The sequence below is a fragment of the Eschrichtius robustus genome, chromosome 6, assembly GCF_028021215.1.
Source record: "Eschrichtius robustus isolate mEscRob2 chromosome 6, mEscRob2.pri, whole genome shotgun sequence".
NCBI lineage: Eukaryota > Metazoa > Chordata > Mammalia > Artiodactyla > Eschrichtiidae > Eschrichtius > Eschrichtius robustus.
In genome coordinates this window covers 125633251-125648743 of record NC_090829.1, presented here as the reverse complement: position 1 = coordinate 125648743, position 15493 = coordinate 125633251, and the positions used below count along the sequence as shown (strand labels likewise).

At 35.6% G+C, this 15493-nt stretch overlaps 1 pseudogene; it reads left to right on the top strand.

The window, feature by feature from the left end:
• Nucleotides 1-5534: 5534 nt before the first annotated feature.
• On the top strand, nt 5535-12326 carry LOC137765966 (NADH-ubiquinone oxidoreductase chain 1-like; annotated as a pseudogene).
• Nucleotides 12327-15493: the final 3167 nt, after the last annotated feature.

The following is a 15493-nucleotide window of genomic DNA, read 5'->3' as shown; positions in this document are numbered from 1 at the left end:
TTATGTTGTCTTAATTTTCAGAATTCTAATTATGATGTATTTTGGTGTGGATTTCTTTGAGTCTCCTATTTTGCTCGATCTCTTGAACCTGTAAGTTTATAGCTCTCATCAAATTTGGAAAGTTTTCTGCTATTATGTCTTTGAATACTTTTTTAATTCTACTCTCTCCTCTTCCTCTAAGTTTCTATGATACAAAAATGAGTTCTTTGCTTTTGTCCCACTAGTCCTTCAGACTGTTATTTCAGTCTGTTTTCTCTCTATTGTTCAGATTAGGTGAATCCTATTGATCTGTCCCAAAATTCATTGCTTCTATCCTCTGTCATCTCCACTCTGTTATTGACTTCATCAAGCAACTTTGTTTTAGTTGTACTCTTCAGTTTTATAATTTCTGTTTGACATTTTTTGACAGATATTTCTTTGCTGAGTTTTTTTTTTTCCATCTGTTTGAGGAGAATTTTTAATTGCTTGTTGAAAATTTCTTATGATGGTTGTTTTAAAATATTTGATAAATAATTACAACATCAAATTCATCTCCCTGTTGGTTTTTGCTGATTATTTTTTCTCTCATTCAACTTGTGATTGTCCTGTTTCTTGGTATGAAGAGTAATTTTTATTTGGATTCTGGAAATATTATAAATTCTATTAAACTAAAAACTGTGGTGCCTATTTTTTTTTAAGCTGGCAGTACCCCTTGTTGAGGCATGCCACTATAGCTGCTGGGTGTTTATGTTCAGCTTCCCACTGGGCTCCACCAACACCACCCTGTAAAATGTGGGGCATTGACTCGCACCATCTTGTTCCCTCCAATTTGGAGAGTGTGCTTACCTCTCCACTGGCCTCACAAACTTAAGGGAAAGGGGAATCAGATGACTAACACATACCACCTTATTGTGCATGATAGAGTTGTAGCTGAGCACCTCATGATTCCTGCTGACAAAGGGGGCCAGGCAAGCAAGTGCAAACAAGTCCCACCTTGTACCACCTTAGTCTGTCTCCCTCATAGCAGGTGGATGTTGGGCTTCCCAGTGGGCTTTGCTACTCTGGAATGGGAGGTGCTGAAGTTCCTAGGAGTCCTGACTCAAACTGCCTCACTCAGTGTCATTTTTACTTCATGGGTGTCGAGGTTTATCTATTCACTGGGCCCCATTGGTCCCAGGTGTGTGTGGAAAGTAGAATGCTGATTAGGTTGGACTCTCATTGCTTTGTTAAGTCTCCTTGACACTAGGTGGTGATGGTAGAGGGAGTGTAATTAAGAGTGGTGACTAGCTCAATTTTGTACTGCCTTGCTAAATTTCCTTGCTGCTGGGTGAGAGTAGAGGTTCAGCTTGCCACCAGACCCCATGGACAGTACTTTGGCTGGGAAACTGGAGTACCAGCTGCTTCCTCAAGATTGAAGACAGGACAGCAGCTTCTTTCTCATATTAACACTATCTCAGTAGAAGAATCAGAGCACTACGTCCTTCCATGGGCAGGGAAAACAAGATCAACTCCCTGCTGGGCCCCCAAAAACACTACCAAGTGGGGCAATCAGAGTGCTGCTGTCTGATTCTACAGAGCATGGCACAGGATGGGGTGGAAGACCAGTTACCTGGTTCATCACTTGAAACCCACAGTATGGGGTGTAGGGGTGGGTGGTAAGGGAATAGGGACAGTTATATATAGTAAGCAGCTGGCCCTCCCAAATATGTCGATATCCTAATCCCTAGAATCTGTAAATATATTATATTACATGGCAAACAGGGTTTTGCAGATGTAATTAAGGTTATGGGCTTATAATGGAGACATTATTTTAGATTATACAGGTGGGTCCAACATAATCACATGAGCCCTTAAAAATGGAGAACTTTCCCTGGCTAAGGTGAGTCAGATGCAGTGGAAGAAGAAGAGAAAGGCTGCAGATAGGAAATTCAGATATATTCCAGTTGAGAAAGAATTTGATTTACAATTGCTGGCTCTGAGTTATAGGAGCATACATTTAAGGACCAGAGGCTCCTCCCCTAGTCTTTACAAACCACCTTTTTGCAGGGGAAGCCTCTTCACTAATCAGCCCAGTTAGAGGTTCCAGGGCCTCTCAAACGTCTTCTAGGCATGTGTCTTCCCTGAGCTTGGCATCTGCTTTTACTCTAGAATGTACAGCTACTTTTTTTTTTTTTTAAACATCTTTATTGAAGTATAATTGCTTCACAATGGTGTGTTAGTTTCTGCTTTATAACAAAGTGAATCAGCTACACATATACACACGTTCCCATATTTCCTCCCTCCCGCAGTGTCATGGACATATATACACTACCAAATGTAAAATAGATAGCTAGTGGGAAGCAGCCGCATAGCACAGGGAGATCAGCTCAGTGCTTTGTGACCGCCTGGGGGGGTGGGATGGGGAGGGTGGGAGGGAGGGAGATGTACAGCTACTTTTAACTATCTTAATTCCCCTGTACTGTTCACCCTCAGTAGCCTTTGGCTTCTGTCTCTATTGAATTACTATGCCTGTAATCTCTTGCTCCCTCCATAGCCTCCCTATAGGACTGCACACTCCCTGCTGCTCTAACGTCCATGGCACTACGACAGGTCTCCAACCTCTTAACCCAAACTACATTACTGTTCCCCAAGCAGTCCAGCTCAGGTGATACGTACAGTAACAAGTCCCTAGGGCAGACCCCAGAAAAATTCAGAACACTGGATATAGGTTCCACTCTTTCCAGGAGGCAGGGATTGGGAGGTGTCCTTCCAGCTGTGCTGCACTACACTGGGTTGGGGGATTGGCAAAGATGAACACACACACACAAAAACCCTTTTTAGTCAAATCCCTTCTTGGCTATGTGTCGACTGGGTGCTCAATCATCTTTAAAGTTTTCTAGAGTTTTCAAAAATGTATTTTGGTCCATTTGGTTGTAACTTGTGTCTCCATGGGGTAATTAGGGCCTGGAGCTTCCTACTGTACCATATTGACATCACTCTTCTCCACATTTACTTATAAACACCAAAAAAGTCCCTCCATACATAGATATCTGGCAGCTATGTAGGCAAAAACAAACAAACAAAACAAAACAAAAAACCCCAGAAATCTTGCTTCATGATTTTTTATATGAAAGAAAACCCAATCAGAAAAGGGCACTGATAAGGTGCTTTTGTATTTAATAGCTTATCATCCAACATATGAGATACAAAATTTTAGTTAACAAATATAATTTCAAATATATTCTCTAAATGAGAGCTTTTATTTGCTTTTCCATGTAAATTTTCACATTCAGTATACTTTTTAAAATTAATTCTTTAAAATATCTTTGAATTTTACAAATTTAAAAGTTAAATATATTTTATGTAAATTTTAAACTTTTCATGAAGAATCATGTCTTTGATGTAAAGCAATTTTCGTTATAACTGTGCACATGACAATGTTAAAATAACATCCAGAAAATCAAGGAGATATTTGTCTACTCATTTTGAAATTTTTAATGTCTAAATTTACAGCTATATGATTTATTAAATTCTATGTTGATGAAGTTAACAAACCCCTTATATATTTATAAATTTTGATACAGTTCTATACAACTTTTCAAATATATTTTGAAATTATATACTTTCTTTAATTTATAAAAAAGCAGATGCATGATTTACCTTATTAATCACTAAAAATTAGAATAGCATATGTTGGTGCTAAAAATAACATTCTAAATTATGTAATAGTTCCATCCTCTTGTTTTACAGATGGCAAAATTTGGTGCAGTGAGGTAAAAGTGCATATCTCTGTTACAGGAAGGAACAGGGGTACAAAATCTGGAAGGTGAGTATAGAAATGGACTTTTAGAGCTAAAACATGACTTTCAGTGAGGTGAATATCATCACCACTCCCAATTAGAAAGCAAAGATTTGTGAGAAAGATCAGAAACATGGACTTTTAGAGCTAAAACATGACTTTCAGTGAGGTGAATATCATCACCACTCCCAATTAGAAAGCAAAGATTTGTGAGAAAGATCAGAAACATGGCAGCGTTTTTTTTCCTGTCAAACAACATTTCAAACCATTGGAATAGTTTAGAGAATTTTTTTTTCAAACCACTGGAGTAGTTCACATTACTTTGACTTCAATATGAGAATAGCCAAGATACCAATTAGACTCAGAACAAGTAAAGACCAAGCCCACATTAAAACTACCCTGTATGTATTTCACTCTTAGTTAACCATGTTACACTAATAAAATTATAATGAAAGTATCACAGGCAAATTAATCATAAAGTAATTAAGGAATGAGACACAATTAGTCTGGATAACTCCATTATCAGGTTGGTAGAAAATTTGGAGGGCTTGAAATAAAGATGAGAGTTGAGGACAAATAACTGTTTTTACTGTTTTGAAAGTGTAAACTATAGGAGAGATGTATTCTCTAGTTACCAGGATTTCTTGATTTTCCCATTACAGTATAAATTAGCATTAGGTAAGGAACACTGCCATGTTTACATAATTCCATCATTGCTCCTCAGATTGAAATATCAAATTGAGACATCAGAATGGGAAAATTAAACTTCACCTCCTGGTGCTCATGAGTATTTATCTCTCATTTATGATACAACGCATTCTTCTTCTCAATCCATCTTTCCAATAACACTTTATGAAAATGTTGGTTAGATAAGTATTCAAGATTTATGTTATGAGTATGTAAATACTATTCAAAATGTAACCATACAGCAAAGTATGATTACTTCTATTTCCATGAAAAATGCTTATTTTCTTGATATGAATAATTATCTTGTTTCTTTTCATTTGTTTAGTTTTATGTTTCTATCACAATTTCTATTCCAAACTCTCCAACTGCCTCACATTCCTCTACTATGTTGAGATACGTAGATAACATATAAAATTTATCTTCCTAATGAAACATCTCCCAAGTCATATAACTGACTTCAATTTTAATGGATTATTTCATATATCCTGTATACAGCTGTCATCCTATCTGTCCTGACCTGAGAATTCCCTTTATCTCTTTATTCTGTTTATTGTAACTTATATCTCCTAGTTTCTTTGTTTACTTCTTCATTTTGGGCATACACATCATCCAGTAATTTCCTAAAGAAAGTGTCTCAAAGTCACTTTTCTGAGAGTCTGAATGTCTGAAAATGTATTTATTCTACCCTCACAGTTGATTGGTAGTTTGACTACCAATGGTCAGAGGACCATGTTTCAAAATAATGAAGGATCTTAAAACAAAGAAATTGAGAATTTGACTGTGTTTCAGACACTGTGTCAATACGCTCATTAGTGCTTCAAAGGATAATGCAATGTTCAATTTGTTTTCTTAAATGCCCTCTTTGACTGAAATATGGAATATGATATGAGATGCAGCACGGGAGCTGTCAGTGAGATCAGCTAAGAGGTTGCTTTTGTAATCCAAGTTGAGAGAGGGTAGTATTCCTGGACTAAGGTAAGAACAGTATTGGAAATCTGGGCATTGATTTTGAACAGGCTAAAGTAAAGGAATGAGGAATAAATTTTTAATCTGGCTGGGAACAACTGTAACAATCAGTGAGCTGTGGAAAATGACCAGTGAAGCAGGTCTGGAGTTTGCTCTGCTTGCAGGCCCCATCTGCACTCAAGTAAGATAATCTTACAAAACTTCACCCCAAGGAATGCAGTTAGAGTGGATTTACACTGTAGCTGACTTTGGTTTTGCAAATTTCCAAAGTGTCAAAAAATTCCTTGTGAATACCCAATTCTCCTCAAAATTGAATTACCCACTTCTCTGTAGTATAGTGTAGAAAAACCCAAACAAACGTTAAGAAGACCTACACAATTTAACTTACTTATTCTCTCAAAGGCCATATTTTTAATATATCCTTAAATATTTAAGCACATAATAATATATTATCCATCAATATGTCTTAGAATAATTAGGAGGAGCAAGCATGATAAGTCACATAAGGTGCCTGGCACATACTAAAATCGCAATAAAACTTATGCATCCTATACCTCATAACCCATACTATTTAATGTATACTAAATACTTTTGTAAGGATGGAAATAATGTGCATGAATCACATCCTAATGCCTTCACATAGTAGTTACAAATACATATTGTCATTCTATATACATAAATCATCGATAATTATCTATGCCTATGAGTAAAGTATGGAATTGGGATCTGATGGACCTATTAGTTGTGATATTTTATAGGATATATGGAAATATTTACCTTTGAAAGAAAAGAGATGAACTACATTTGCTTTATTCATATAAACATATAATGTAATAGTCATCTTTAAAACTGAATTAGCTTATTCTCATACAATATACTCTCTTATACTCCATAATTTACCACACCACATGAAGATCTTTATTTACAAACATCTAGCCAGATGCACTGCAAATAACATGATCATGGTTGAGCAATATGCTCTCAGGGGGTCATAATTTTTTGAAAGCTATGTTGACCTTTCCAAGCAACTAGGGTATCGTTTAGTGTAATAAGTGCTAGTTTCCTAAGTGGTATCCCAGTGACCTAAAAGATTTTTCCCAGCTTCTAAAAGTGCTGCTTAGTCTCCATGGTGTAGTTTATACAGTGGGAAAATGTGGTTCATTATCTCACAAACATACATTGCAGGCAAAGAACTTAATAATCACAATGACATTTTTGGCTTAATCTAAACTAGATAACAATAAAAAGAGTGTTTCTAAAAATAAAGTGAACTTCTCCTGCAGAAAGTCAATTATTATAATCCAATATTTTCTTTTTTACTGAACTTTGTCAAAAAAAAATGCATTCATCTACACCTTATTTTAGGACTCCTTTTAAGATGTAAATGAATATCAGAAGGCGGAGTCTATCTCAGGCTAATTTCTTTAGTGCACTCAGAATGATGATTTTCATTTTCTCCTATTGCTCTCTAAGGCCCTTTTCTGGTTCTTCAAACGATGTTTTGTTGTTGTCAAGCTTGAATGGCAATTGGAACATATTTTCTAGTTCAATGAATTTCTATCTAGGCAAGTTCCTAACTGCCTTACATAAACAGCTTCTTTGATTTTTCTATAAAAAAATTCTTATACAAATCACTGCCTCTACAAAGAATAAAGTTTAGATTTCTCTGAATGATAGGAAAAAAAGAGTGATGGAATGAATAGCATATTATATACAACATATTCCCATAACACTGTAGACATATCATCCTTGCTTTTCCCTTGTGCATCATAAATATGAGTAACCGATTTAAGAGAGAGAGGAAATCACTTCTTTCTCTTTCTCATTCCTAATCTGAGATCAGAAATACTTTTTCAGAGCTATGATCATGTCTGAAACCACTACTTTAGAGATGGAAGGTTAGTTATTAGGTTGAGAACTTCAACTTAATGTGTGGTATATTTCCACAAAGAGTATTAATGGATGATGAAGCAGGAATGTATTAGCCTTCATGAAAAAAGGGTGGGAGGGTGGTGGGCAGAAGCTTCTTTCTACTGAAGTCCCATAAACATTATTTTCTTTTTACAGATTTATGTAGGAAATTTCGGTTGCAGAATCAAATTCATTATGACCTATTTTCTTCTCAGTTTTATCAAAGGAAAAACATGAATTCTACTGCAGGGGACAGAGTAGTGTATTCCCAACTTTAATGTAGCTACAGAAATCACATGGCTATATCACCAAAGTGTAGATTCTGATTTGGTAGGTTTTGAGTAGGGCTTCAGACTCCGTGTTTCCAAGAAGCTATTGGGGAATGCTGATGTGCCTGATACATGGACCACATTTTGAGTAGCAAGGGAGTAGGAAATGGAGTTATTCCTTTTTTAACATCAGCAGATTTTCAGAGATGAGTGAGAAGTTACATGATTAATGCCTAGTTACATATCAGTATAGTTCTTTAGTTAAACTGAAAACCAAACAATAATTTATTGCAGAGAAAGGATTATAGAATGGAGATTCTTCTACTACAATAACTGTCATCTTATTCTGTCAGTTTTTAGATTTATGACATAGGTGACAAAACCGTATATATCAGACACAGCCTAGAAATTTTGGGAAGAAAGTAGTTTGAGTATGGAGACAGTGTGGAGTATGAAGATAAACATAGGGCATCCCATGGAGGTTTACAACTGCCTTAACACTTAATAAGCAAAGGGGTATACTTATTATTACGTAAAAATGAATGTGTTAATGTTCATTGATTTCATAAAATGCCACAAAAAGTAGGGAAGTTTATTTATTAACATGAAATGAAACCAGATATAATTTTCATTGCATATCTAATAGATTGAACCCTATAACCATACCTATGTGCAAGAAATGTTATTTTAGAATAAATGCTTGTTGACTTGAATATTTTATACTTCCTATACAGTTACATCACAAATGTTTTAATAAATACAATATTAATAGCCAGTTATTTCATTTATTATATGATTGCTACAAGTATATAGTTATAAGTTGCAAGTATCACATTATGACTATGACAACACACCTGAGTGTATTCCATTTGAATAAAATGATCATTTTTTTCTATACCAAGATTTGAACAAGTAATATTATACTTGTTTTAGTAACAAAATCTACTTTCTCTGTATATTTAAATTATTGCTAACAGTACTACATTAGAAAAAATTCCTATTTATTTGGAATTTAATAGGCTTAAGGTCTTTGCAAGAAATCTGAGTAGATTATAAATTTGGAGTTTGTAGTGTGCTAGAGAGCCGTTTTTAAAAGGAACACTTTCCATCACACAGTATATAATCAGTATTTCTTTTGCATTTGAAAGGAAAGGTGAATAGCTATTATTTCAGTGCAAGTTCTATAAATAGAGAATTTGGTAATGAGAGGAACACATGTTACTTAGAGTAAAAATAATATGTACACATGAAATGTGTGTGAATGTTGCATGTAAATTTATAGAACAGAACTCAGGAAACAAATGGTGAAGCTGGGATTAGAAGTAATGATAATATAGCAAACATGGTTTATAATTTACAATAAATAGTAAAATGTTCAGCTATGTTGCAGTAGCAAGAATAGAAAAAAGGAAAAATGTTTAAGTGGTTTAGCACAAGAATAGTTTATTTCTTACTCTCATGTGGTCTGCATTTATTAAGTCTATATACTGTAGACTGGCCCGTACAGTATATAAACCTTCTACATAGCAGATTACAGAGGCTGCCATGGTAGAGAACAAGAAAGGTAAAAAAGGCAAAAAATCTGTCTTATTCACCAGGCATCTCTTTTTTTTTTAATATTATAAGCTTTAATTGATTCTTATTTTGCTTTATTTTGTTACATTTTTACTTAGGGCATCTCTTTGATTCCTTCTTCCCACACATAGAACACACACATTCCTCCTTAAAGGAAATAAAGTCCTATCTTGTCAGTGACTGGTCTGCAGCCATTCTAGAATGTCAATGGGAAGATATTTTCGAAGCACTCCTACTCTAGGTCTGGAGGTGGGGTTCATGACAAGATGTGACAGTCAGTTCTCTCCGAAGTCCTTATTGTCCTGGTTCCTGCCTTGTTCTGCTCTTGGGATTATCTATAGCTTGAATTTCTCATCTACATATCAGGCAGGTAATGGGAAAGGTGCCTTCCTGTAGTCTGCCAGATTTCTCAGCTCAGTTCCTACAGGAAGAAGCTCAGGGACCAAAGGTTTTTTGTTTGTGTGTTTGTTTTCTTCTTTTAAAATCTCAAACAGTTGAAGTTTTCTAGTCCAATATCTTGCCAGCAAAATTTCCTTAAAATTTTAGTTGCCTTCTCGCCTATTAGGTTCCAGGATTTTCCATGTGCTAATTACCACACCCAAAGTTCTTTTGAGACGTATTTCTAAAATCTGCTTTATTTCTTGGAGATTTCACTTCCTTGCCCCACCTGATCCCCTTTCAATTAATGGAAGCTACCTGGAATCTATTATGATGAACATTTAACCTGTGCCACACTTTTGAGAAATTTTACTGGGCTTTTTTGTTCAGTCTTTGTAATACCATGTGTTACCACCTGCGCTCTTAACACGGGTTGACTTTTCCTACTCTTGTCAGTAGTTGAATCTTTCTCAAGTTTTGCTTGCAACAGTGTTTAACTTAGTATCTGATATCTGTGCTCCTGGAAAAGAGTTTGGGTTGAAGAAATCCCCCCAGCCTTTGGTGTAATGGAAAAGAAAGCCTGGCTGCAAAGAACACCCTTCCCCTTACGACTTAGTATAAGACTTATGGTAACCCACCACACACACACACACACACACACACACACACACACACACACACACACACACACACACACACCTTGTTTACTTATGCAAAACAAGGCCAGAATCTCCAAATCCCATTCTTTGCCTCATGAAAGAGTAGTAGTGGAACTTTTTGTCATCACCTATGAATCAACACAAAGTGCTTGTTTAAGTGACATAACCAAACTTTAGTTAAGTTTCTGTCTTCATAGGACCCTGAACACTGACCGACCCTTAGCCAGAGGGAGCATACAGCCTATCCTTAAGAACTTTTTCAAAAATGTGAGAATCTGCTGATCACAGGGAAAAGCATTTCCTGGTGCATTATGTTCCCACACTTGGTTCTTTTTATCCTTGTTTATTCCTCCTGATAAAAGGAAAGCCCTTTTCTGCCCTACTTTTGAGATGTTTGCAGATCTTCTGGTTGGAATGTTCTGACATTCCAACAATTGCAATAGTCCCTTTCCTGCCTCTTGCAATAAACTTTACAAATAAAGTCTGAAATTGTTTTTATTTGAACACTTACAAATTGAGCAGTCATTTTTAGAGACTGTCACTTTCTTCTGAGACCTTGATAAATGCAAGCCATAGCTATGTTCACAAACTTACCATGTTTCTAACTTCCTCCCCTAGAGCTGCAAGTTCAGGAGGCAAAGAATTTCCTTTCCAGATGATTTCAAGCAATAATTTCCCACGTGTTTTGCTACTGCTAATATGAGTCTCCATCTCTTTATGCTTAGATATCAGTTTCCTTACTTTCCCCAACCCAACTACTAAGCCAGGACCATACAATTAAGTTTATATTTTTGTTTGCTTATTTTTTCAGCAGCATTTCCCTCAGGGTCCAATTTCTATTTTAGTCAGCATAATGTTAGGCATGCTATAGAATCAACACCCACAGAAATTAGAAATTAAATGTTTTAGTGTTTGTTCATTCAGAGTTCACTAAAGGCAAGCAACTCTGCTCCACCTTCAAGTGCATTTGGAGAAGTGAGTCCTCATCCAGGAACAGACACACATCACCTCAATTCACAGCCTACCAGCCAGAAAGAGTCACTTGATGCCAACCCAACCACAGTGAGAACTCGAAATATGAGTGAGTATGGATATTTGGGGGCAACTAGCTCTCTCAGCTGTGTGGCAAAAAGGACAAGAGACATAAGGCCTACCTTACAAAAGTGCCTTCAAGCTAATTGATGATATAATATCAGTTCAATTAACGTATCCATATCCTACCCAAGAACAGGGTTTGTTAGGGTGGCAGAGCCCAGTAGTTGCATAAAAGTTAAACCTTTATTGCCAGCAGTTCAATTCCTCCTCCAAATGACAGGTTTATAATCAACATTCTTTCACTAGTCATTCTAATTTTATTCACTGTAGCATTCCTTACATTAATTGAAAGAAAAGTCCTAGGCTATATTCAACTCCAAAAAAGGGACAAATACCATCAGCCTCTATGGATTATTGCAGTCCATTGCTGATGCAGTCAAATTATTTGTTAAATAACCATATGACCATCAACATCATCAATTTCTATATTTGTTATTGTACCAATTCTAGCTTAAACCTGGCTTTCCCAATATGAATTCCTCTTCCCATACCCTAACCACTAGTCAGTACAAAGCTAGGTGTACTATTTATGCTAGCTATATCAAGCCTAGCTGTTTACTCCATCATCTGATCTGCATGAGCTTCAAATTCAAAATATACACTTATCAGAGCTCTACGGGCAGTAGCCCAGACTGTCTCATATGAAGTAATATTAGCAGTTAGTCTCTTATCAGTCCTACAAATAAATGGATCATTTACACTTTCAACACTAATTATTACACAGGAACACCTAAGACTAATTTTCCCATCCTGACCCCTAGCCATAATATGAGTTATCTCTAATCTCACAGAAACCAACCAAGCCCCTTTAACCTCTTTAACAGAAGGTGAATCAGAACTCATATCTGGCTTCAATGTAGAATACGTAGCACGGCCATTCACCATGTTCTTAGCAGAGCATGCCAACATCATCATAATAAAAATTTCCACAACAATGCTATTTTTAGGAGTATTTCATAACCCCTACATATCAGAATTACACACAATTTCCTCATTAAAACACTTCTTCTAACAATCTTTTTTGTATGAATTCTAAAACCCTACCCATGATTTTCATATGATCAACTTATACGTCTCTTACGAAAAAAATGTTACCACTAACACTAGCCTTATGTATGTGACATGTTTCACTACCGATCATCGTATCAACCATCCCACCACAAACATAAGAAATATGTCTGACAAAAGAGTTACATTGATAGAGTAAATAAAAGCGGTTTAAACCCTCTTATTTCTAGAATTATACGAATTGAATATTGAATTAAAAATTCTTCGTGCCACTACATTACACCACATTCTACAGCAAGGTCAGCTAAATAAGCTATCAGGCCCATACCCCGAAAATGTTAGTTTATATCCTTCCCATACTAATAACCCTATTGATTTTACTATAGTTCTACTGACTATTATCTCAGGACCCATAATTGAACTAACAAGCTCACACTGGTTCTTAATCTGAATTGGATTTGAAATAAACATACCAGGTATTAGCCCTATTCTAATAAAAACATTTAACCCACAAGCTATAGAAGCATCCACCAAATATTTTCTAACAGAAGCCACCACATAAATACTACCACATAAATAAATACTACATAAATAAATGGCTATTACTGCTAATTTAGTATACTCCAGTCAATGAATAATTACAAAAATTTTTAATCCAACAGCATCCACCATCATAACAATAGTCTTTGCCATAAAATCAGGACTTGCCCTATTTCACTTCTGAATGCCTGAAGTTACACAAGGCATTCCACTAACAGCAGGCCTAACTCTATTAACTCATATTTTGAAATATTAGGGACATTTCATACTAAGGGACATATACTGCCTTCCACAAATGATAACAAAACATATGTTACATGAATTATTTTCCATTTTGAAATACAAAGCCTCTGAACCTAAGTGTAGCCTCTGGGTAAAACACATTTAGAATCTGTAGTTGAATCTCCACTGAAATCCATCTCAAATCCCAGTCATTGTTACCGCCTTCTCTGTGAGACTAAGAGGCTAATATGGGATCTCCGTTAAATGATCATGGAAAGAAAATTATACACAGAGCTGAAGCTAAAAATGTGAGGACCAACTTTTCTAAGGTGGAGCCAACCTTCCTGGACAAAATCAAAGTGGTTTTAATAAATTGCTTCCGAACTAAGAACCATTTCACTTTGCCTCTTGTGTTATATTTTATCTTCAAACAAAATATATGTTGTTCTTCCTTGCTTGGGGATGAGCACAAGGAAACACTGTTAAAGGTAAGTTTAATCCACTTCATGAAAAATGAGAACATCAGTATATTGTGACATTATAATTTAAAAATCCAAGTTTATGAATGATTAATGTCTTGCAATTTAAAACTAAAATGGTAAACTTAAAACGATAAAATTATATGATAAAGTTTTAAACAAGCATAGATTTTGTTCACTCAATTCTAAATGAACAGCATGTTAGGAAGTGTATTTTATTTCTATTTCTCCATCCTAATATTTTGAGTTCCTTTGAAGTCATCAGTCAGACTTCATGTTCTCCCAGATTTAAAAGCTGCAAAAGAAAGATACAGTTCCTGTTTGACTTGTTCTTTATTCTGAAACATTTCACATTTCCAAAGTTCCCAACTCCAAAGTCCCTACCCTGCTCTAAATTGGGTTCTACTTGATCTGAGTCCTCACTACCTCAGACACTATATTTTCTACCACACACATCATGTTGTGAATGGCTCTTAACCTTGTTGGTATGAGTATCTTCCTGTAAAATGCAAAACATTCCCATGCTTCAGATCCACTGCTTTTAATAACATCTCTGCTTCAACTCACTTTCTCAAGACATGCACATGCTTCCTGATCCCATTAAGCTCTCTGTATAATGGTCAACTCATCAGAAATGCCTCTGGGGACCAAAGATGTAATAGATCTCCACATTTCTCTCTGACTAAAATTGCTCTGTTTTCAGTTAGTACTTTAACACTACTTAATAATAGAGAATGTTTTTAACTCTCATTTTCTGTCTTCCCAAAGAATATCAACTCCATGAGTGCAAAGATTTTTTGATATATTCTGATATAACTTCAGTTACTAGAAAAGCCTATTACATACTGGACACTCAAGACCTGTATATATCATCTTCAGTGCCTTGAAAAGTACCTGCTATATAGTAGACATTCACTATATCTTTATTGATCCAGTGAGTTAACTAATTAATTTGTCTTAAAGAAACACATTTGAAATAACATCTAGTATATGTACATAATCAATACAAGATCATCCAAAAAATAATGATTTTGGTTGCTTTACTTAAATTCACTTACCTCAGTCTCATAACAACAATAAAAGGTAGACAGTATTACTCTCCCTGCTCTATAAATGTGAGAACTAAGGCTTAGAGAAGTAAAGTGATATAGCCACTGGCACAGACTGAGAAAGTGGCTGCATTCTAGAATTAGCTAAGGTAGAGATAGATGATAGATTGATGGTAGATAGATCAATGATAGATAAATAGATAGATAGATAGATAGATCAATAGATACATACACACATACATAGACCATATAAGCATACATTGTCTTGTCAATGCACAAATACAACAAGACTTTTTGTTAAAAGACAAATAGGATAATTCTGAGTCAAGATATAATATAAAGTTTACCAGATATTGTCATACAGAAGTTACAAGTAAGACTCAGAACTTTTGTTGTTGTTAATTTTACAATCATCTGAAAACACAGGGTAAACAAAAAAAAGAGCAATACTGTGCTATATTATAATTCTAAAAGGGATAGAGGAAGCCTTAAATTTAGGCTCATTTAACAAAATATTATAGATGAGGTAATCCAAGCTCAATAGAAAAGGGTATGTGAAGAGCAGTGAGGGTCTGAGATATACCTCTCCATGCAAGCTGATTAGTAGGCTGACCATATTTTCACGTATGCTTAGAGAAGAAAACAAATTGGGTTAGAGAACAAGTAGAGTTGATTACTCACAGCAATGTCAATAGCCAGAGTATCATTATTTTTGTACTCATTCCCTGAAACCCCATGTTCCACACATGACTCAAAGAGGGATGGATGATATCTGCACACTCACTGTTGAGGCAGAGAAGAAGATCACAGAACTAGAGCACCAGAATATTTTTTAGTGGTCAGTAAGTGTGGCTGCACTTTGCTCCAGTGGGAGACAGTGTCTTTAATATAATGAAGC